Consider the following 26,438-nt stretch of genomic DNA (forward strand, 5'->3'; position numbering starts at 1 on the left):
CTTTCAAGTATATACATTGATCCATAATGTTTTCTACAAAACCGGAAGAAGAAATCACATTATGGAATTTCAAATACCATTGTCGGGATGCTTGTTTTAAACCGTATAATGACTTCTTGAGCTTGCAAACCAATTTCTCAACATCACTAGAGGGGAATCCTTTAGGTTGTTTCATGTAAACCTCCTCCTCTAGATCTCCATTAAGAAATGTAATTTTCACATCCATTTGTTGCAACTCCAAGTCAAAATGGGCTATTAATGCCATAATAATGCACAAGGAATCTTTCTTAGATACAGGAGAAAAAGTCTCTGTGTAGTCGATTCCTTCTTTCTGAGTGAATCCCTTAGCAACAAGTCTTGCCTTGTATCTCTCAATGTTGCCCAATGAGTCTTTCTTTGTCTTAAAGACCCATTTACATCCAATGGCTTTTGCACCATTAGGCAACTCAACAAGATCCCAGACTTTGTTACTCTTTATGGAATTCATCTCTTCCTTCATGGCATCGTACCATAATTCTGACTCTTTGCAACTCATGGCTTGTGAAAAGGACTCGGGATCATTTTCGGCTCCAATGTTGTAGTCAGATTCTTGCAAATACACAACATAATCATCAGGAATTGTTGATCTCTTTGGTCTAGTAGATCTTCTTAATGTTGTACCATCATCTTCTTGAGAAGTTTGTGGTTCAACTTGTTGTTCAAAAGTTCTTGGCAACTCTTGAACCACCTGATCTACTGGAATGTTGTCAGCAGCTTGTGGAACTTCAACAATTGGTTGTTCAACACCAGTTTGTACTTGAGGGGTGCTATGAACAATAACCAATCTATCACTTGAGGTGGAAGGTTGAAACTTTGAATGATCCTTCTCAGAAACTATGTTCCTAGTTTGATCGCTCCCACTGATCAAGTCATTTTCAAGAAACTTTGCATTTCTTGATTCCACAATCCTAGTGTTGTGAGATGGACAATAAAATCTGTAACCTTTAGACATTTCAACGTATCCAATGAAATACCCACTAATGGTCCTTGGGTCCAGCTTCTTCTCTTGTGGATTATAAATTCTCACTTTAGACAGGCATCCCCAAACGCACATATGTCGCAAACTCGGTTTCCAACCTTTCCATAATTCGAATGGCGTTTTACGAACAGCCTTGGTTGGAACTCAGTTTAATATATACACTGCCGTCTTAAGCGCTTCAATCCACAAGAATTTAGGAAGATTGGAGCTGCTAAGCATACTTCGCACCATGTCCAATAATGTTCGGTTTCTTCTTTCTGCTACACCATTCTGGTCGGGTGAACCAGGCATGGTGTATTGGGCAACAATCCCATGCTCTTGAAGAAATTTTGCAAATGGCCCAAGTGCTTGTCCATCTTCTGTGTATCTACCATAATATTCTCCACCTCTATCTGATCTCACGATCTTAATTTGCTTGCCACATTGTTTCTCTACTTCAACCTTAAATATCTTAAAGGCATCTAATGCTTCGCTCTTTTTATGAAGCATGTAGAGGTACATATATCGTGAGTAATCATCTATAAAAGAGATGAAGTATCTCTGACCATGTGAGTCCATGTCTAGACTACATATATCACTATGTATGATCTCTAATATGTCCGAACTCCTATTGGCCCTTTCTTTGACTTGTTGGTCTGCTTTCCCTTTATGCAGTCCACACAAGTCTCAAAATCAGTAAAATCCAGAGTATTAAGTACCCCTTCATTTACCAATATTTTAATTCTTTCTATGGAGATATGACCTAGTCTCCGGTGCCGTAATTTATAGGAATCTTCATTAATAACACATCTTTTAGTGCCAGTGTGAACATGCATTAAATCATAAGTGACATTTTTTTGTAAATTAATGCAGTAAAGACCATTAAACAAAATACCATTCCCAACATAATCAGATTTATAAAATATACTGAAAGATTTTTTTGAAAAGTTAATGGAATATCTAAAAGGTACAAGCCTTGAGACTGAAATCAAGTTTCTAGAAAAACTTGGAACATAAAAGGTCTTTTCTAATTCTAAAACAAAGCCACTACTTAAAGTTAAATAACATGTTCCTATAGCTTCCACATGCGAACCCATCTTGTTTCTTGATAAGATGCTTTGTTCACTTCCCACCGGCTTCCTTAGGTTTTGCAAACCTTGCAAGGAATTCAAAATGTGAATTGTTGATCCAGAATTAATCCACCATGTGTTAATATTGACGTTAACCATATTAGATTCATAACAAATAAACGAGATTAAATTACCTTTATCTGCAAGCCATTTCTGAAATTTGGCACATTCCTTCTTCATGTGTCTCTTCTTTTTACAGAAGAAACACTTGGAATCCATCTTGATATTGGCTTGCGGAGGTACTTTACCTTTCCCTTTCCAATTGGCTTGAGATTTTCCCTTTCCACATGTTACCAGCATTGCACTTTCTCCCAGTTCCATCACCAGTCTCTCTTCCTCTTGAACACACATGGTCATGAGTTCATTAATTGACCATTTATCCTTATGTGTGTTGTATGAGATTTTGAAAGGTTTGTATTAGTGTAGAAGGGTGTTCAGGATGTAGTGCATCAGGAAAGACTGCGATATTTCAACCTCGAGTTTCTTCAATTGAGCCACAGTGTCCCTCATCTGCATGATGTGCTCGCGCACACCTTTCACACTGGTGAGCCTTAGGGATGAGAACTTCATGATTAGGGTGCTTTTTAGTGCCTTGTCTGAAGTGACGAATTGACCATCAATGGCTTTCAACAAGTCTCGGACCTTTTCATGCTGATCAACAGAACCACGAATACCAGCTCAAATTTTAGTCTTAATGAACATCATGCTTAGATGATTGGATCGCTCCCATCGTTCATAAAGCGTGATGTCCGCTGCAGTGCTGGTATTGGTGAGTGTCGTGGTTCATCTTTCCTAATAGCATAGTCTATGTCCATCCACCCCAAATGAAGGAGAACCCTCTCCTTCCAAACCTTATAGTTATCTCCCTTAAGTTTAGGAATATCGCAACGAATTTCAAAGAAATTTGCAAGTTGTACAACTGCATCAAAATTAGAAAATCACATGCTTATGTTAAAATTTGAGGCTTAAATAAAATTTCATGTTTTACTAATGTAAAATTGCCTGTGGGCTAAATTTTTAATTCAAGCAGATACAATTATTCAATTATTCATAGTTTTGAACTCTATGATAAAACTATTAATTCATAATTCGTGTAGATAAGTTATGAATATTTTATCCTAATTAATTATACAAATACAATAAATATTCCTGTGGGATAAAATTTATTATATTTAGTATAATTAATTACAATTTAATGTCTAAATAATCTTTATATGATCCTCGTTTAACCAATCATAATATATAATTTTATTTAATTAGAGATGCTGTGGTTATTTTATAATCAATTAAAATTATATGGATCATTAGACATTATTTATTTTAAATTGCATAAACAAAAATATACACAGTACTTCACATTTCATGCTACGTGAAATGGCGTATACAAGTTTAATATGAAGCAATTAAAAAAAAAAATGTAAAGCGGAAACAATTACCGCACTAATGAAACTCTTAAAAAAATTTCTTATAAAATTATAAACATTTCTTTAACCAGAGTAAAAAAAAATGTTTAGTAAAATGAATAAGTCAAAATGACATTTTAAATAAACTTCATACAAGAAAACTATATGAGTAAAAACTGCGATAAATATCAGTATTACTCCAAATGATGGCAAGAATTCCTCTCAAAATAAATAAACCTTAAATTCCTTTTAATGAAAACCATATAAAACATTTTTTTTTTAAATAGTTGATATTTTTGGGGAAAAGTATTGTTCTAAGTCCACGGAAACTTCATGGAGACCAAGAAAACCAAGGCGATAATTAAAATATGCACTAATTTATCCCCAACCTTACTGTCGAGGGCTACACACTATAACTAACCATAATATTAAAAATCATCACGGAAAAATTCCAACAATTCTAAGATGTCTTAGATTTTTGAGCATGGACTGTAATTTCCGTTCTCATAACAACATGTTTTGGTAAGCAGAACACACCAAGGAAGAGATAAATTAAGTGCTCTGATACCAAATGATAGATAAACAACGATTCTTAATGCGGAATAATTACTTATAATAAAACTAGATGCCCAAAAAAAACTTACCTCCAGCTACTTTTGCTCAATTTAAATTTTGAAATTCAGATACCACAAGCATTTCCCCAAATGATAAAAACAGCAGACAACATAGACCTGCCTTGTCTTCGATCCAGTGCAGTAGATATGGTTCTGAGAAGCTCCACTAGCCTTTTGTCTGGATCTTTTTCCAATCTCTTTTCAAACCAAGAAAAAAATACCAAGAGACCGGAGGAGATGTCTATACAAATGAAAAACGTGTATGTATATGATGAGCTGTCAAAAACTAAAAACTCCGTACGCTGGTCATCAACAGTGAGTGCATTTGTGTCAGAGAGCTTCGAAGGGGATTCCGCTTGAACCTCTGGGACAACCGCGGATATTACACTCAGAGACGGGGTCACGTATCTGAATCAAACAATGAGGAGCAAAAATATCACAGACAACTATGAAGGTAACACAATTTTCACACAAGCACAAAGAAAAGAAATATAGAAAATCTGAAGGGATTTTTACGCTTTTGCTCTCTCAATTTGATAGTGTAAAATTGAAGGGGATAGAGATGCAAGCTTGGGGACCAAACAGAGAAATATATAGCCAAGCTTCCATCAAGCTTCTGTTGGCTATGTGTCAGGTGTACCATAGATCATGATAGAGAACTCCAGATGGAGTAATGGACCACTTCAAAAGCTCCCAACAATAAATTAATTAACTGCAGTGGATTCCGTAATTTAAGGAAATCACTGCAATTGGTTTCCAAAAATTAATGGAATGACTGCAGTTCACTTCCATAATTATACGCGGTGTTTGGGAAAAATTGGGAAAAATTTAATGGAGCTTAACATTTGTTTCTTTGTCTTACCGTTACTAGTTAATTCCACCCCGTATATAACCCTTATACCATGGTTTTTTTTTTCATTGGCTTGAGATATAATTTGACATTATACAATCTGCGGTGCTATGAAGATTTAACTGGAGAAGTAGGCTAGTTATTGTGCAAGTACAGGGAAATAAATATTATGCACCCATCCTAATTGTGTCTCCTTCTTTGACTTTCTACTTCGTCGAATTCCTGGTCAATTTATATATTGTTTCCGCTCCAAAGGTCTTATTTCCTTTTCTTTTCTATTTCCACTGGTTTGTAAGGCTTACCTATTTGATATTGGCTGGAGGCATATAACTACCATACTCCATGAATTCACCAGTCAACTTGCTTCCACATCTACTACCCCTCTATGGAGCTTACAGGTCCCCTCTATAGAGCTTACAGGTCGGTTGCTCGCAAGCTTCGACTGGCCTCTTTGTTGTACGATGTGGGTGCATAGTCGACTGGAAAACATATATCTTTTTCTTCTTGGATTTAGGCATTGTCAAGTTTCAACTAGTAGTTTTCTCTTATTTTGTTTCTCTCCTTAGGGAGAAAGAAATGTATAACTTGTTATCCAGGGTTTTTTCCTTATTGTCGACCCGTCTCTATCTGTGCTCCTTGGAAAACAAACCCTTGTATTAATTATATCTCAGCTATGGGGAATGATCGAACCCACTGCGTAATTGATTGAATTCATAATACATTTGCAATTTATCTCTTCATGCATGAATTTTTTTTTTTTTTTTCTTTCTAGTATTGGATATTGATATTAGAGCGTTCGATTAGGCTTTTTCATACATTAGCATGCTAATATATTGATAATAGAATTCTATATATCTTCTTCTTACTCTACTCTTTGGAAAATTGTTTATTTTCAGTATGTGGTTATAACGTGCATTAATTGATTACTTTTATATGTTCGGTACAATTTTTCCACTATAGTTTCTCTTATGAAGGGTTATTCGCTTCAGCTTGATTCCTAAAAGCTGAGTTTCTTAATATATTTTAACTCTACGAAATTTCCTCCACTTCTATTTTGTTTCTACTTTCTAAATGATTGTTATACGTTGCGTAAAGACTTTGCCTCCTCATTAAGGGTCTTAGTCATAACGTTGTTTTAGGTAGTTTTTGCGGATAGAATGGTTGGTTTTTACATTATTCTTTTCTCTCTAATTAAGACTAGACAACCTTTCTATCCATCGTTGGGCCTTCTGTGGCGTAAGTCGATATTTGGCTATCAAGTTCTATTGACGTGATTTTTGCAACGAATGCCATCGGGTTTTATTTAGGTTTTTTTCATTGTTTAACCTTTCTCCCTAGAGTGCCTTTACTTGTTTTACAATTAATCGCTATACTGAGCAATCAGTGCTACCCCGGCCAATTCATGCATATATTGGTTTCTCCCACCCTTCTCCATACAAGGAGGTAAGGATACCACCAAGATAGTATATAATCACAATCAATTATAAAGTGTATAGATTTTTTTCTTTAAACAAAGCCATATCAAACACGATTGACTTATATTCAGGCTATAGAAATGAAGATTTTCCTCTATCAATTAACTAGGAATAACAACTATAACGTACATATTAAACTGCTTACATACACTAAATCCACAAATTGATTTACGCATTTAACTAACTAAATTAAAATATTGGCGTAACACAAATTTTCCTGACCGATTCAATTGGTAGAAAATTTACTTGGGAATCACACTTTCCACCCGACCATAGTTCCCCGAGTTGTGATGTCCTTGCCTCCAACCTGGATCAACAACCTCTTTTATCCCCAGTTTATGTATTTTATACAATATTTTCCATAGCGGCGTCCAGCTTTTGTGGTTGTCAATCAAGTTGCCCAAGCTTTTTATTTTTCTTTAAAATCCCTTTTTCTCTCCCGAGACACTTTAGTCCATCCATACTTACTTAGGGTCTTTCTCCAACTAAAAGATTTAGTGGATCTTTCTCTCCCACTCCATTAAATCATATATATTGTCTCCTAAAGATTTATTTATTTTACGATTCTTTATCATAAGAGACTTATCTCAATCTCATCTATCAACCAGTCTGCCATTAAGTCAAAATAATTCAGTGTAAAAATAGAAAAATTATTATTTCTTTATTAAAAAGTTATTTATGACGCATAACTCACTTCAAACCCTAAGATTTCAATTTTTGCCGGTCATTGTCATTATTTGTGTTATTGACTTCGACTCCTAGGATTTGAATTTTTGTCAACCTTGTTACCATAGTTATTTTAACCCTATCAATATTCATTAGTGGACTATTTTACTAGCATAATGATATAAAAATTAAATAACTAGTAAATATCAATAAGCACCAAAATGCTTCATGATACATCTCATGTTCCCAAGATTTTAAAAAATCATACAATCCAACTAAATGATAATTCTACTATTATTATTATTATTATTATTAAGGAGAAAAATAATGATATAACATATATAAATTATAAAAAATAAAGGAGATTCTTAACCATGGAGATTTAGTCAATGTTTACAATACCATGGCTTATCAATGCTACATGGCCAAAATCCATAACACATTTCCTATGATACTTGATTTTTTTAATTTAATCAATTTAATTAAAATGTTAGAAATGACAACAATTTTTGAGATATTCTGTTAAGATTAAATCCTATCATGCAGATCATTATTGATAATTAAATTAAAATTTTGAAACTTAAGAAAGAACGTGATTTTTTGTTATTTAAAATGCATTTTTGAATGCACAAATAGATTCAACCACTTAAACTCAAGTTTTTAAAAATCTCTAAAAAGTTTGGTTAAAATTAATAGTGAAAAAAGCATTTTACCTATAAAGTAAACTAATCATTTCCAAATAAACAATACCTATACATGTATAGCTAAAATATTATATAAAAATTAAATATCTACCAAAAATAATGAACTTCAAACTACTCTCCTAAACTAAATCTATTTACATCAAATAAAATTAAAATTTTAAAATATTAAAAAATAATATAAATATTATATTTTTATTTTATTTAATCTTTACCGATAACATACACCACAAACAAAATTAAACTTAACTCACAAAAGCCTCGGAGACAAAGGAATTAAATTCCTTAATTACCCAGTGTAAAGCCATAGAAACACATAATTTAAGTTGCATAGTTACCAAGTATACATATTAAAGATTTGAAAATATATAGTTTCTTCAGAAAGAACAATTTTAGAGGTCCTATTCAGAAATGGAAAAAAGACGGTTGATTTTTTTGGGAAGTTTTTTTGTTTTCAAAACTTAAATATAATTTTTTTCAAATTCTTTCTTAATAAATAAGTGTTTAATTATAAAACCATACATAGACAGGGCTATCTATTAGTTTTCATACAGTTACTGCACTAAATACAAATCTCGTGTGGATAAACTACTAAAGATAAATTTTCAGAGGAAGAGGGGTTTTCAAACGGAGCGGATGAATATCCAACCATCAAATTTTCGTATGGAATTTGGTAACTATGAAGTCACCATTGAAAAACCGACCCTTCCAGTGAAACTAAACTGCCCACGCACTTAAAAAAATTTATACAATTTTAAAGCATAATTAAACAAACAACAGCCAGAGGTTTGCGCCAAGAACACATCATGACAAAAGAACCTGTTTTAAACTTCGGAAAATCAAAAATATAAAAGGTCATATATAGTCATAATAGAAGCTGTGCCCCTGCAACTAAATCTACTTTTACCCTCTTCCCTCCTCTGCTGGTCTATGGGCCAATGTTAGGAACCAGGACAATTACATGAAAAAAATTACACTACTGTCTTGCAGGAACTGGTAATGGGATCCCACATAGCTGGCAGCAGAAAATCCCGCCCATTAACTCCGCGAGCATTGTAGCTTGCCCCGGTCGTTTTATCCACCAGTAGCTGCCCGGGGAACCCAGGATAAGCCCCTTTTCCATATATTCCCGGGCAGGCAGAAACGGCCTCCAGAGGTGCAGCGGCGTCGCCTTGGAAGTAGCCGGTGTCAAAGGGATTGGTGACTGCTCCTGCAAGAACCGTCGCGATGTTGATGATCATCCCATCGATGCCCATGTCTCCGTTTGGTGCCACCAAGGGAGGAGTCTGCGGTCCGTACATGGGCTGGTAAAACGGCCACGCGCACTGCCCCGGGCATTGAGTTTCGGAGTTCCCGACCCATGCATATGGCAGAAGAAGCTTATTCCCCGCCAAGAGATTAGCATGAAATCCACAGCTCATACAGAAGCCCTCCACCGTAACATCATCGGACGTGAGAACCAAATACACGGCATTGCCATTCTCCGGCAGTGCTCTTGAGGCAATTGATGTCTCCACGAGAGCCGCAATGTCGCTCCGCTTGAGGGACTTGCCGAGGGAATAACCCTCGTCCAACTTTTGATTTCCCAGCCTTGTGCTTGATACGACAGTGGTCTGGTTGGAGGCACCACTGTATCTTTCAGTGGTTTTCCACCAGCTATACACAGAGAGCTCCATGGCCTTGCTGGTCTCCAAAGACTGCACAAAATCCGCCACGATGGAACGCTGAACAGGGGAAAATCTACCATACCAAATTAAATAAACATCCACAGTGGGTCTGGCAGTAAGCAGGGGACCATTGTGATAAGATAAAACAAGAGTCTGTTGTTCCACCAATACAGAGGAACACAGGTCAATCAGAAAAAGCAGACATACAAAAACCTTACACCTACCCATTCCCAAAATTTGATACTCCTTACTATTATAGTGCTGCTGGGTGCCTTGAAAACAAGAAGGCCTGGGCGTTTCTATGGGAAGTCTGGGCCTGGCCACCAAGAGAACTTCCACTAACTGGGTGTGTGGGGTGGATGGTATTGGTACCATCCTAAATAGGGTGAAGATGGAAGATGAAGCTGAGGTTACCGTCGAAGGAAAGCGTAGTGACAGCTAGGCGCCCTTTAGAGACACGCCATTTACCACGACCACTATCCCGGATTCCCGCCTCTTATATTCAACGATGGGGAGGAAGTAACATTATGACCCACTTAAGTGCATTAAAAGAGACACGGTTTTTTTTCAGAGACACGGTTCCACCATCCCTACGATGCGTATGGACTAAAATAATATTGGCTGTCCTTTTTTCTTTTTTTTTTCGAAAGGTGGAAAAATCTATCAAACTCAGTGTGTCAAACCAACAGTGAGGACAGCCATCTCTGGCTGCTATCCGCGAATGTTAGTTTAACACATCACTGTTATCAAGGAAAACCACGCCACCTGAAATAACCCGCTGGTGGTCCGTAAGGGAGCAGGGTTTCACTCCTGCCAGATGCCTATGGGTCTTGGGCCGTTAACCTGTTTCCTTACGTCCGAGGAAGACGAGCTCTTAGCCAAGCAGAAGCAGTTTTAGGGCATACTCCAGGCCCGAACGGGCCACATTTTTGTGTGCAAAGAAATAGAAATTTTGGTATGACTTTTAAAAATTTAGATTTTTTTTTTAAATCTAAATTATAATTTTAAACTTTTTAAATTTGAGATATTGCAATAATTCTTATTAATAATGTTGAATCTATTTCTATTCTAACAAAAATTATTTAAACATTGTCATAGTTAAATTTTCTGAAAAAAAATTTAACCAAATTTTACCCAAAAATTCACCCTCCAATGAAATTGTTGTAGCCGCACTAAGCCTCCCATTAATTGAAAAAATAATTAAAAAAATGTATAAGGTTATTTAGCTTCCATGTTTCCGTCAACATGATTTATAGTCATTAATTAAGAATTTATAGGTTTATTTTCTCCATGTTTAGGTCAACAGGGTTTATAGTCATTAATTAAAAGAATTTATATCTTTTCTTTGGCCGTTTGATGTTGAACTACCTGCTGAGTTTTCCGCCAACGTTCACACCTGGGGCTTCACTTTTATACATAATTGTAGGGTATGATTTTGTATTGACCGTGTTACCTTCCATTATGCAATTCATAACTGCGGGGCATGGATTGTATTTGTGAATGTGAAACATTTCTCGATATAACTAAAAATGTTAGGGTATGGGTTTTGTATTTCATCTCTAGGCATGCATTTTGGTAGGAATTGTTTTAAAACAAACAACAGTTTGTATTTAAATGGAAAGTTTTTATTTATTAAATATCATTTTTATGGTGTAACCAGTGGACATTTCCATTTTATGATGTTTTTGTGATGAGTAGTTTTCAAGATTAATTTATTTTTTAAATTAATTATAAATTTTAATTTAATATTCTTAAATAAATATTAAATATTTAAATATATAAGTGAAAATAAATCAATTTAGATTTATTTTATTTTAATTTTAAATTTATAAAGCGTTGAGAGGAATCAAATTTTTTATGGTGTAATTTTTATTTTGAGTATAAAATTTGTTAAAAGGTTTGTACTTCTAGAGATTTGATCCTTCTCCGGGCTTCATAAATCTGGAGTTAAAATGATCTAGTCTGGTTTAATTATTAATAATTATAACTTTTTTATTTTTTATTGGAGTTGTCTTTAGTGAGATTTTTTTTGGAAGTTGACTTTAGTGAGATTTTTTTGGAAGTTTTTCATGTGGGTTTTTCTGCTCTAATTTCTCTAAAATCTGGTAGGAATTTATTGAAATCACAAGATTGATGGGTAACCCCTGCGCAATCCCCTAGGGGTTTTCAAGGAGTTGAATCCATATATATAGTCAAAAAAATCAGTTTAAATAACACAAATCAAGATTTCACCTTTAACTTTTGCACACAATCCAAGTGCCCTAGGGGTTTTTCAGTGTGCTGAATCCATATATATAGTCAAAAAACTAGTTTAAATAACACAAATCATGATTTCACCTCTAATTTTTGTGTCTGATTAAAGTCCAAAAGTCCCACTAAAGACAACTCCTTATTTATTTTGAGTTAAAATGGATTTAAACTGGTATACTTATTATTAATTATTATCATTATTTTACAAAGTCTCTATATCTTAATTATTATCATTATTTTACAAAGTCTCTATATCATCGTTTCCAGTTAATAAATGAATAAATTTAACTATTAAAATAATTTTAATAAATTAAACTTAGTTATAAAATCAAATTGCAACACTCTTTATAGCCTTTTATAAGCTAATGGTTTTTCTATTTGCTCATGATATTCTCATGTTGTACATAAGCTATTTATAAGGCTCACTAATTCATTGAAAAATATCTTTGGGTGAAGAATAATAGATTTATTATTCCAAGATGATGACCACCCAGAGATATAACATCAACCCCACATCAATATTTACTTCCAAAACAATTAGTCTACATTTACATTTACAAATTATATTAAAAGTATATAAAAATATATACTTAAAAATAAAGAACCATTAAAAACTAAAAACTACAAAATCATTAAAACAAAGAATCCTATATGAAGAATAATATGATAAATAACGAATATCAAACTTAAAAAAATCATTAAAACAAAGAATCATATATGAAGAATAATATGATAAATAAAGAATAGCAAAATAAAAAAAATCATTAAAACAAAGATTTATTTTAATTATTCAATTATATGTTAAGTCTTTTAAGGACAATACGATACATAAAGGATAATATAAAAGTTTTTTTGGGGGTCAAATTATATTTCTTACGAATTATGTTATAATAAAAGTTATTTAATTAATTCATTATGGAATTATTATTTTTATAAAACAATAAAAAATACAGATTTTATTTGTGTCATTAATTTTCTTAACTTGGATGTGATTTTTAGATCTTGTCATGATCACTGTGGTCAACACCTTTACATTCGCCCCCAATATCCCCACTGTAATTTCTATCATTAGTTCCCTCTTGTTGCACATTTCTTTATTTCCTCCCCCGCTGATGGCCATTCACACTTTCTCAGCATCTTTGCCATCATTCCATGCATGTTCAAATTCTTCTAAATGAGGAACATTCCCACCAAATTTGATAAACTCCTTCCCAACCTTGTGGATTGAGGGACGAGTTATTATCAACTCCAATTTAGGTTTAGTTTGAGCTCAAGATGCTCATACCACACTAGTCCACCTGCCACATCCAAAACTTGCTCATACTTGATGCTTAATTCTGACGATCAATGAAAAAAATATTGGACAATGTCATCCAAAATTGGTATTCCCTAGAAGAAAATGATGATGGTCATAACTCTTTTGAAATGGATAATGGATCATAGGGGTTGAGGATCATGCTAATAATTTTTCTCTAAAGATGACCAACCATATTGTTATGAGTGTGTCGCCTTAGCAAACGATCAACTATCAGAGACCATTGATAACTGAAAATGGAAATAAAATAATAAATAATGAGTAACTTGAATCCAAATATGTTTATGAATATGGCTAGAGTGCCTTACCTACATTCTTGAAATAATTCCCTCAACGAATGATCAATATTAGATCATTATATTATTTATCATCCATCTTGATACTTTTAGAGTGGAAAAGTTGGAGGTATTAACTCAGAAGGCCATTTTTACCAACTAGTTTGTTTGGAAAATTGGGGTTTGTAATCTTCTAGAAGCAGTTTGGGGTGTCCAATAGAATTTAAGTTTAATGTAAAACATTTCTTCTTAAGTGCCGCATTCCCTAATGCAATTCTACACATGTATGCCTTTCCAACAGTGCAAGAATTGCCTTAATCAAAGTTCATATGTAGAAGTTATGCCACTCGAAAGTTGACCTTCTTGTTTTGACCACCATGATTCGAGAGGATGTGACATCAGCCCCCATTATTCATGGAAAATGGGATATCCACATGATCATGATGAATAATACTCTAGAAGAGTTGAAATTATAATTTTAATTAAGTGTTGAATGAATCAAACTTAAGCACTAGTAGGCTATTTAAATTTGTTATAACAAAGCCACTAGGAGGAAAATGGGTTCCACTCTATTCAAGTGCATTTTGTTTCATATATGAGCAGAGTGGATGAGAGTGTAGAGAGGGTTTATGAACTATATCATCCCACAAACCACATGTCTCACTCATTCATACTTGCATCCATTTCCATTCAAAGAAAGAGAGAGCATAGCGGCCTCAACTTCAAACTGGGTCTTCTCCTATAAGTGTTTCCTAGAGCATATCGTGTGTTCATTATGGTTAGTGAGTTTTATTTATTATCTTTATTTCCCATGTTTTATCTATTGCATGCATAAACACAACAAAATAATTAACAGATCCATAAATCTAAGGAAATGTAAACCATCATAGTGGAGAGTTCAAATTTTCAAATATATTCTAGTACATATGTTGTGATGAACTATCTATTGGAATATCCATGAAAGTTTGTGGATTATATTAGTATCAAAACAAGTTTCTTTGGGTATTTTGTTGGAAGTGGCAGGAGATCCAGATCAGTTTAAGAGGAAATCCATAAAACCCAATCATGTATGACAAATAAGTTAATATCCCTCAACATCTAGCAAATGATATATTCTCAAGGCCAGAAGAACTAGTCGCGGGCATCAACTATAACATAAATCTCCTTATGGTTGTGATATCGATGCTTTCAAGTTAAATCATTGGTTGTAGCAAATACAAATTTATTTTAATGTTCACCACATAAAAGAAGAATGAAAAATTCATTTGCTCGACTAAAATTAGAGGGTCATGCCGTAACATACTGGGAAAACCACATAGAAACCTTGAGGTTGGAGGGGCATCTTCCATTGACTAAGAGGCATGATTTCAAAACTCTCACAAAGTCACATTTTTACCCTATAAGATATGTAGATGACTAGAGGATCTAGTGGAATTACTTCAAGTAGAGACAGGAGTAGGGTGTATAGGAGTACATTAAAAAATTTAGAAATATGGCCATATTGTTAGGAATCTCCCCAAAGAACCCAAATGTACTCCTTAAGTATCTAGGGGGTCTAATTAACCATTTGGGAAGCAAGTGATGATGTTCAAACCTGGAACGACGAATGAGGCTTATGTACAGGGATATTACCTAGAGAAAACAGGCCATAAGAAATGGAAATCAAGTGGATCAATGTAGAGGGAGAATTAGGAAGCTTATAAGGAGGGGAAGAAGAAGTGAAAAGAGGGAAATAAAAAATATAGAAAGCATAATGCACCAGTGTAAAGATCCCACTAACCACAGCAATCATTTTCACATTGATGGTCATGCAGAGGATATGAAATGTTGGAAGTTGCATCCATAGCTAAACTCGAAGAACCAAAAGATATAAGGTAAGAAGAAAAATCTCATGGCCATAGATTTGAGAAAATAGGTGCAAAGCAGCTCGGAGATGAGGAAAATATTGTTTGCACATCATTGTAGAAGGGATTGAATCTAAGTAGCCTTTGGCAACAAGAAGAGAAAAAAAATAAGCTCATAATCTTCCACATAAAGATATCAAGAAGATGAAAATTGATGCTCTTTTCGACTCAAGCTCACAGGTGAATCTCATAACAGTAGATCTAGTCAAGAAAATAAGACTAAAGGCTCATGACCATCCTATCCCATATCGTTTGGGATGGGTCAACAAGGAGGTAGAGATAAAAGTAACCAAATAGTGTGTAATCTAAATTGCTATCAATTATGATTTTATTAGTGATGTAGAATTAGATGTAGTTCCACTTGATGTATGTGGAGTTGTGTTTAAGAGTCGTTATATGTACTTGCGAGATGTAATATTTATGTGGATATCAAACCAATAACACTTCATTAAGGATGGAAAACCCTTCATCATCAGCATGCCAAAGGAAAGTTGATGATCTCATTGGTATGTGCTAACTAGGCCAAAAAAATTATTAGTTCTAGCAATAAATATGTTTTATTATTTTCAAGAGAAAATGAGTATGTAGAAGAGTCCATGAGAGTTGTGTAGGTTTTAACCTTGTACAAAAATTACCTACAAACGAATTCTTAAAAACACAAAATATACAATGGTGAGAACATAAAACAAATATACATGGAGATTTTCCCCTGGATCCCAAAACTAGGACTACCAGATTGATTTTTAATTATATTCCTTTCAATGTTACAATAAATATATATACATTTTGAAGCCTTCATAAACCCCAATCCATTAACCTTGGATTAGAACATAGTCATAGTTACCTTGACCCGTTCTACAAAATACCATGTGCAAAACCCATGCACAAAACCATAGGTAGGTCTTCCCACCTATTATAGGATCAAATAAATAAATAAATAAATAAATAAATATATATATATATATATATATATATATATATATATATATATATATATATATATATATATATATATGGGGCACTTCCCCGAACCCCATGCAGGGGGGCGGTATCACCGCCCTGAAACCCCCAAACAGGGGGTTGTTGCCCCCACTGTGATCCCCCCATTGCGCCCAGTATAATGAAAATTAGCACACCTGTGAATATTAGCCCCCACAATTTTCCTTGATGAAGATCGGTCAAACACCAATTTTGTATTACCAAACTTGTAGCAATCCTTCAAAGTGGAGACAAATGTGAGTGTGTATGTTATGGGAGTGATCTTGATGTAGGGAGGAAGATTTGTATGCTACCATTTTGAAGTACTTTATGGGGTGGTTCTTTACTATCCTACCTATAATAAGGAGCTATATTCCCTAGTATAAGTTCTGAAGAAGTGGAAACACTATCTAATTATAGAGGAGATAGTAGTCCACACTAATTACTATCCACTATAGTACCTATAGGCCCAAAAAAGGCTACAACAAAATAGGCATTGCACGTTTATGGGTTTCTACGTTTGTTTCATTTGGTGATCAATTATAAGGAAGACATAACAAAAAAGTTGGTCAACATGTTTTTAAATCCAACCACATCAAATATCATAGCTTTGGGAAATCTTATGCACATGGGGCCTTTCACCTGTGATGCACAAAGAGGCATATTTCGAGGATAATGACTTGTATTTAAATATTTGTAGAGCCAAAGTCATGTGCATGATGGTGACATCATTGTTGACTACAACCTCTATGATGGGTTACTATTTAGGTTAAATGAATTGTGTGTTCCTAAAGGTGACTCACTGCAACTAATAAGAGAGGCTCACACATCCTAGATTGCAAGGAACCTTGGGGTAGGGAAGTGTTGTAGCGGCTACAACCACCCTCCAAAATTTTGCCTTAGTCTGTTTTGGAGCCTCCCTACAAATCTTCACAGTAGCTTGCCTTGATTCGTCATGTCCTCAAGCTTTAGTGTCTTTCTTGCTCAAAGGCAGCCTGTCGATCACATTTTGATCTCTTCCCTTCACAGGCTACTCACCCGGACTTGGTCTAGTTGTAGGTTGAGCAGCTTCCCCTTGAAAATTGCGCATTTCTGGAGGGCAACCAACCTTCCCTCCAGAAATTGCACAATCCTCTCTGACAGCCTGCTGGGCTCCAGGATTGTGCAATCCTGCCAGCCAACCCTCCCAGCAGGATTTGCGCAAATTTTCCCAGCAGCAGGTTGTTCAACCCAAGATTTGTGCAAATCTAGGCAGTAGTCAGCTGCTCTGCCCAGAAATTGTGCAAATCTCCTGGGAATTCAGCCCAGCTCCGAACCAGAAATGCAGGTTGACCGATTCCCTCCGAGACCGAGAAAAATAGACTTGCATGAATAGGATGCTTCTCCCAAGGAAACACGCAAAGGCATCCCTTGTCTCAGGTATCTATGTTTAGCAGTTGGAGGTTGCATGCAAGGAGAAATTCAGAAACCTCCCACCAAGTGTCGCTTCCCCTAGATTTGTTGCATGTGCATCACAACCTCAATGTTATCAAAACTCATCAACCAGATTCTGTAGAGCTCATTCCTCACATAAACCTTGCATCTCTGACATCCCACATCACATCTAGGAGTAGTCTTCACGTTCAACTCAGTTGTTTTGGGGTAAGCTCACTTCCCATGCCTTGTGTTGCATTTCTGTCTCTTTTTGTGTTTTCGCTTATGGGAGTATTGTTTGCTTGATTTATTTGAACACTTGATGTTGTTTACATATATATTAGCTTCTTCTAGCTCTGTTTCAATTTTCGTTGCTATCTCACTACTGTTGCATGAAATTGTTTTGCACGGACGTTTGCCCAACTGACAAACTACCTCACCCGCATACATGTTGATCTATTTGTTGAATATTTCATTCATGATTTGCATGCACTGTTAATCACTTCCGTTATCACGTAGTGTCGCCATGCATTCATTGACTTACTTGCTTTAAGTTGCCTGTTGGCAAGTCGGGCCAACCTTGGCCCAGACTATGCCTTCACCAAGGCTGCATTTGTTGTGGGGAAAAATGCCTATGCAGGACGATCCTATCCACCTAAGGTGTGACAGTGCCTTAGCAACAAACAGAGATAGCTATTCTGGTTTCTTCCTTTATGAAATGGGAAAGAAGAGAGATCAATGGACTTACCGGTGTCTTCCGTTTGTCCCTCGATCTAGATCCTCTTCTCCTTCGGGCATTCACAGCTACTTGCCTCCTCGCTCGTCCAAGAGAACAGCTACTTGATTCCCGCGAGATCACAAGATAACAGCTACTTGCGACAAGAGAACAGCTACTTGAGACAAGAGAAGAACACAACACAAAGGCAAATATTCATATTCATAAAAGATTCAGGATTAGAAATAAATCAAATACACTAATGCAATCATACATCAAAGATACATCAGTATATAGGAGAAAACCAAGATAGCTTTATTGATAAATAACAAGGTTCAGGAAGAAATACAACCCAGAGGGCTCCAATCCAGCATCTCCTTCCCAGCAGAATGGAATTCCTATCTTCACCTCCCTTCAAAGCATTAAGCACCCAATGATTCCAGTCTCAAACCAACAGCAATTCTTTGCAATAACAAGATTCCAGCCTCTAGATCTCATGGAGGAGAGATCTATATATAGTTATTTTGGAGAGAGGACGAGTCAGCTTGAGATCTGACTAGTGTCCTCTCCCTCTATTAGTTCTTGAGTCCACTTGGAGGTTCTTGCTTCCACTTGGAGATTTGGAACCTCTTACTCATCACCAGTCGAATTCCCTGAGGCAAGTGTCATTTTGGAAGCTTCCTGGGCATTGACACATTGAGGAATGAGCCTGCCACTTGTCCAATCTCGCTCAGCGCAGGTAGCCTTTGTTGGAGTTGACATTCAACGCAGGTAGACAGTGGAGCAGTTGACATTCAGCGCAGATGCTCAGTGGAGCAGTTGACATGATCCTGAATTGACTTGTTTTTGAGCAGTTTCAGGTGGAGAACTTCTGTGAATTGCTGTGGTTTTCTAGCCTTGTTCCTCTAGGGGTAGGAACAACATGTTTAGGGACTTTGGATCCCTTAGATTATTGACATTTCATGCTCAATGTTGTAAGGCACAAAAATGTCTATAACAGTTGCCCCCTAAAGTATGAGGCCGTTTATCGGGTGAAATGCTTTATCCAGGAGGGTCCGAAGTTCATCCATTTGTTGGGAGGAGACCTATAATAAGATACAATACAATACATTATTTTTCATACTGCTTTCATGATCTAGCTGAGGCGGGCATTCCCATGCTCAGCTTTATAAATTCATTTTTTGTACATAGAACAGACGATCGTCTGATGGTAGACTGATAATTTTGGTGAAATTATCATCCTTTGAGTAGGATGATCATCTGCTGCAATGATGTACATGTTAAATGTCTTTATCTTTCCTGAATATATATCGCAGCCCGGATGGATGAAACTAGATCCGGGGTCTTCAAACTCGTTCGATCTTCACTCTAAGTACAAGTCGATCCATGTGAGAATTGCACTGAAGTCGAACATGGAAAGAGATCGCTTGATTACCGGTCAATGATGTAAACCGTTAACAAGCGCGAGAGGAATCACCGATAATGATAATGACCCTCAAGGTACTGCAGTACAATTCACGTGGTGTGAATAAAGGACTTGGCGTCGAACACCACGCAAAATCTTCTGGTCGAAGGTCATTGATGTATACCTGTCGCCGGAAGTGAGAAACTTGCCATTGAGGCATGCAAGCTTCAAAGTACTGAAGGGGTTGTTCCTAGATCAACTTCTTGGATAATGAGCTGATGTCGACAAGAAGCGATCCGTCAAAGGAGGGCCTTAATGAATCCCACATCAGTGACACGGAACGGAGCTAATGATTTTGATGGAGGTGAAAACGATCTGTGACATATGATTCAGGGTGGCGGTCATGAATGGATGAAGGATAATGTATGGTAGTGGATGGGACCTGGTTGACTCTTTCTGAACGATTTCTCTTGAACATATGGCGACACTGATGCGATGGATCAGTAGCATTACCCTAATTATGGATGGTATGGCGAGACCATGGTGATGTGACCGGTGAATGAAACAACCCAACCCGATTGTGGTACGGAGGAAAAGTGTCATGTTCAAGAGCGACCTGCTACCATCAAAGTTCTCTTTAGTTTTCTCCCAATTTTTCCCCAGTCATTGCTGACTAGTACCTCTTTATTTTTGTCAAGCTTGAGGAGGATAACATATGCTTGTTCTATAACCTGCCCTTCGGGCAAGCCCATCGCTACGTTTTAACGAGCCTAGCGATAGTGAAACTCGTTCTCGTCTAAAGACAAGTTTGTCGCTATTTAATGATTTTAACGAGTCCAACGACAAGGATAACTCGGTCCTTTTCATTTTTAGAGAGTCTGAAAAGGTACATAAAGTTAACTCCGAAATTCCTTTTTCGTCATCTAATCCCTTAAGTCCGAAAAAGTATAAAACAATACAGAAGGGATGATTTTTCGATTGTTTTAACGAGCCGAATAAAACAAGCGCTCGATCTTTTTGTGCAATAATCCCTCAGGTCCAAAAAGATTAAAATCTAGAGGAGGGATAGCACTTCCGGTTGCTTTAACGAGCTGGAAGGCCAAAACTCGGCAATCTTTTCATATTTTACAAGTCAGTTGAAAAGAGCTTAAAGAAGACTCATCTTTTGAGGAACGAGTGATAAATAGGGTTAGCAGCTGATTCCAGGTACAGGTTGGAATTTTCCAATCATGGCAGTGTCACAAGGATGGCTAGGTGAAATCACTCTTCGCAGCTGTTCCTCAAAATGGGTAAACAATCATATGGAGGTGAACGATCAGCCAAATGAAAAGTGGAGGTGACGGTGCAAACACGACCAAGGCTTTAATGGCTGATAATATTACATTCATAGTGGTTATTTACCGGGTGGTGCTTATGTTTATTTTTTAATGAGCATGAAGTCCGCGTTAAAACTGCTCAAACTTATGTTTGTTTTTTAACGAGCATGAACTATGCGCTAAAACTGCTCGGATCTTGCGTTTATTTTTTAACGAGCATGAACTTTGTGCTAAAACTACTCGTTTTATGGTCAAACTTTGATTTTTTACCACAACTAGTTTTGCTCTTTTCAAAGATAGTACTGCATTCTCAATTGCTGCACCAAACTTGGTTAGAAATGAATAACATTTATTTGAAAATGAGATTAAAACCCTAATATTTCGCTTTGAACTAGGTAAAAAGCAATTAAAAAGTGTTTTTACCTCTCATTTTACCATTTCATTTGAACTTGGTTTGTTGGAGCTCTGGAGGTGCCTCTTCCCCCTTGATTTTCACCAGCTGATTTCGGGAGATTCTGTGGACGATTCTCGGCGCTGTCTGTACCAGGTAGGAGCTAAACCCTAGCTCTTTCTTTTCATGGTTTCATTTTTCCATTCTGTGCCTGTTTTCCTATTCTCCTGAGCCCCTGGGATTTTGTTAGGGCGCTCTGCCATCAACGCAGGCAGTCCATTTGAAACCTGTGTTGAATGTCAAGTTGCATGAAGGCAGTTTGACCTTCAACGCAGGTGGGACACTAGCCAGTTGCGCTGAGCATAGAAAAACAGTTCTGTTGCACAGTTTTTGATGAAAATTTTTGCCCGTTTCTCATCAAATCCAGGATCTTACTCTTTCTCTTGTTTGTTTTGCAGGGACTTTTGAGCAAAATGACCCTCACATGGCGAGAACGAGAACATGAAGAAGAGGACATGATTGCCCTCCATGACCCTGTCACGGTGAACGCGCTGCGGAACTGTGGCCTGCTAAAGTTCTTCCGCATCTCTAGTATGAGAGCACAGATCTCCTTACTGCAGTATATGCTTGATGCTTGGGATCCTATCAACCAAGTATTCCAGATTAGGGGCAAATCCATTCCCTTGACCATCGTAGACATTTACTTCTTGACTGGGTTGTCAAGGCGGGGTGCCCCCATTTCTTTGTCAGGTTTGGCCCGTGGGAATGACTCCGTGAGAGATTATGTCCGCCAGTATTGCAGGGAAGGTTCCCAGCCAAGCAGAGACGGCAAGGTTGTTATTCGTGAGATTACTGACAGGTCTCTCAGGTCCATTCTGTATACTATTGGTAGGATGGCCGGTAGTGCATCTCTTCATGTTGCCAACAGATCTTATGTGCAGCACGCCTTGGAGTGTCTTCAACCGAAAGTATTCAACTGGTGTGATGCAGTACTTCTTCAGATGAAAAGTCAGTTGAACAAGGACGGGAAGCTGAAGAACTTTGGATTTGGTTCTATTCTGACTGCCTTTGCCTTGGAGAAAATACCACTGATGCAACCTCAGTATATCGCACTCGACTTGCCTTCTCCTACCGAGCCACGCATGTAGAGATGGGTTGATCACATGTCTAGGCATGCTGGTCAATCTCAGATTTCTTTCACTGATACCTTCTTCAGGTGGTTCGAGCGTCAGGAGATGGTTTATTCCGAGTATCCACACGTTGGTATGGATTTCCGAGGTGATCCGGACTTGGTACTGCCGGATGGCGAACAGTGGGGCGCTATTGGTAAAATCTTCGACCATATTACTGTTTACTGTTCTTATTTATAATGTCCTTGTGCTTTATTCTATCAAGACTTTTAATCAAACTCATGTGTGCATGCAGATGTTGGTCCTGTTCGTCCAGCAATTCGCCCGAGAGCGCCAGTCGCTGCCCCAGCAGGAGAGACTGCTGGGAGGGTTATTCTCCGCGATCTTGACGTGACCGAGACCCTTACAGCTGTGCAGGAGCAGGTTGAGAGCCTTACTCTTGGCATTCCCGATGTGAGGATTGATGAGTTACCTTTACAGTTGCAGCGGCATACTACTGGTGTGCCTAGACGATGGACTCGTCTCTTGCGCATGATTGCACAGGCCGTGGCGTGCTATCATGAGCATCACTAGGCTAGGGTGCCCCCTAGCATATTTGATTTTTTGGGTCATGTGACCGATTTTTGTCTTGGTTACAGAACATTATGTATGAACGATAAACAGCTTATATATATATATTTTGATTTTCGGGGTTTATTCTGGTTGAGTTATATGATCCATATGTACAACATTGATGATGTGTCTCTTTTTATAAATGTCGCAAATGTCTATCTAACACATAGTTTGCTAATGAGTCGGTTAATGTGTTTAAGTTCCTGGAAATATGTTGGTATTGAATTAAATCAAACTGTCTTTCCAAAATCTTAACCCTTAGAAACATGCGATAAATAGCTGGATTGCGGACAGAATATATACCATTGAGTTGTAGTATCACGAGTTATTAGTCTAGCCTGACGATTAGTCGGCGTATACCATGGGTGATGGCATCAGAGAGGAGTTCTATCAACGCGCTATACTCAGCGATATTATTCGTTGATTGCCCAATACACACACCTCTGAAACTCACTAACTCGCCGCTTGGATCAAAAATGGCCCAGGCCGCGGAGGACAGGTTCCGCGAACTACGACTCGCTCCGTTGGCATATCCCACACATGTCTCAGAAAGGTTCGACATCTGCAATAAATGTAAAAAAGTGGATTACTCGACCAAAACAAACACTTTAGCGAAAACAAAATACAACAAAAGCACACAGGTTACTATTTAAGCATAGTAACGCTTGAGGTACAACCCATTGCGGGATTGCGCCAGTGGGATTCCGTCATAATCCATTAACTCGTAGGCTCCTTTTGCTAACACTCGTTTAACAATATAGGGGCCCATCCATAAAGAATTAAATTTACCTGCTCCCAATTTATCAGATTCTTGGTCATAAAGCAAGACCAAGTCACCTTCCGAGAAGACACGGGGTTTGACATTTTTGTCGAACTGCGCCTTGTCTCGTTTCTTATGGGCTTCGTTAGCCAAAGCGGCGTCACGACGGGTTTCATCCAATTGGATTAATTCCAAGAAACGGGCCTCTTCTTCTGAAGTTCCGGGGAGGAGGTCGATTGCGAGTTTAAGGGACGAAATTTCGCACTGGACTGGTAAGACTGCCTCCAGGCCATACACCAGTTGGAAAGGTGTGAACCCAGTCGCATTCTTTACCGATGTTCGATAAGCCCACAAGGCTGAGTACAGGATTAGGTGCCACCTTCTTTTGTGAACTCCGATCATCCTTTGCAACATATGCTTCAGGACCTTGTTGATCACTTCAACTTGTCCATTGGCTTGCGGATAATACGGGGTGGAGCTGTCGTGAGATAGCCCTAGCTTGGCAGCTAATTCAACCATCATGTGATTGCGAAAATGCGATCCATGATCTGTAACTATAGCCTGTGGAACGCCGAACCTGGCGACTACATGATTGAAAAAGAAAAGGGCAGCTGTTTCACCAGTGTTATCCAATGTAGGCATCGCCTTGGCCCATTTGGTAAAATAGTCTACGGCGACTATAATATACCCATGCCCCCCGGTCGAGGTGGGGTTACATTGCATGAAATCGATGCCCCATTTGGCGAAAGGCCCAACAGCAACTATTGGCTGTAAAGGTGCGGGTGGTCTTCTGGTTTTGCTATCAAAAATTTGACAAGCATGGCAACTCCTGACTGCGATTATGCAATCTTTGAACATGGTTGGCCAGAAGTATCCTGCTCGTAATATTTTTTGTGCTGTTGCATATCCAGATTGATGCCCCCCACACGCGCCTGAATGACACTCATTCAGGGCTTTTTCGGCCTCCTCATGGGTAAGGCACCTCCTCAGAACTGTATCGATACCACGATGGTAAAGTGTATCACCGACGATCATGTAGTCTTTCGCTTGGTATCGTATACGTTTCTGTTCAGAGTGAGAGGTGTTAGGCCTGAACTTTTGGGTTTGGAGATAAATTATGATATCTCCATACCATTCATTGCTTGTAGATATCAGAAACAAACTCTCGTCCACGATTGATTCTTCAGATGTTTCATCGTTGGACGACGATGGGAGATCGCACAATAATTCTTCGAAAACTAGAGCTTTATTTGATTTGGATTTTACAAATTCCAGATCAAACTCTTGAAGGATCGCTATCCATTTTGAATATTTGCCCCCCAGCAACTGTCGCGACAGTATATAAGTCATGGGGTTGCAATCTGATAAAATGGTAGTTTTCCGAAAGAGGACATAATGTCGAAATCTTTGAATCGCTTGAACAGCTGCAAGCGCTAGTTTTTCAACATAAGAATATTTGCTTTCTGTATCATTTAAGTTCTTACTCAAATAATATATAGGATGTTCAATTCCATCGACTTCTTGAACTAAAACCATCGCAATGGTTGTATCTGCTGCAGCCAGATACAGGTTAAAATCTCTTTGATAGTCCGGGGCATACATTAATGATGCTTTTACTAGAGAATCTTTCAGAGCATCAAAGGAAGCTTGCGCTACCTAATCCCAGACAAAAGGTACATCCTTTTTCAAAAGACGAGTATAACCTTTAGCAAGTTCCGCGTAATTTGGAATGAACCTCCTCAGAAAGTTTGCTTTCCCTTGGAGTTTCTGAATCTGAAGCAAATTTGAAGGTGGAGGCAAATTAATGATTGCCTGAACCTTGCAAGGGTCGAGACGAATCCCATCCTTGGAGACTACAAAGCCAAGTAAACGACCAGAACTGACGCAAAACACACATTTATGTGGATTGAGTCTTATCTTGTAGTGTCGGCAATGTAGAAATATCGCTCTTAAATGCTGCGGATGATCAGTCCGCTTTCGCGAATGAGCCGGAAGGTCGTCGAGATACGGTTGAACGATGTTCTTGATGTCATGGAAGGCATAATTCATTGCCCTCTGAAACGTCGCCCCTGCGTTCTTTAAACCAAAGGGTAATTTTCGATAAGCGAACGTGCCCCACGGACAAATGAATGCAGTCTTTGACTGGTCCTGTGGGCGGATATTTATTTGATTATACCCGGAAAATCCATCCATAAATGAAAAGATTTCACATCCGGCGCATTCATCAATTATTTGGTCGATGAAGGGTGTAGGGTAGTTGTCCTTCAGAAAAGCTTGGTTTACATCCCTATAGTCGACACACACTCTAATCGTCCCTTGTTTCTTCATAACAGGGACAATATTCGATACCCAATCGGTTAGAGTAACCGGGTAGATGAAACCAGCATGGAGAAGCTTTTCAACTTCTGCTTTAATGGCAGCGGCTTTCTTGGGGTGCACCTACCGAAGTCGTTGTCTTACTGGTTTGACAT

The 26,438-nt window shown here is 37.6% G+C and overlaps 1 pseudogene; it reads right to left on the bottom strand.

The window, feature by feature from the left end:
* Positions 1–8,662: 8,662 nt before the first annotated feature.
* LOC149227498 (protein EXORDIUM-like 2 pseudogene) lies at positions 8,663–9,835 on the bottom strand (annotated as a pseudogene).
* Between the last annotated feature and the right edge of the window lie 16,603 nt (positions 9,836–26,438).

This window comes from Pinus tabuliformis, chromosome J (genome assembly GCF_031772625.1).
Source record: "Pinus tabuliformis cultivar Carrire ecotype Pingquan chromosome J, CPIR1, whole genome shotgun sequence".
Taxonomy (NCBI): domain Eukaryota; kingdom Viridiplantae; phylum Streptophyta; class Pinopsida; order Pinales; family Pinaceae; genus Pinus; species Pinus tabuliformis.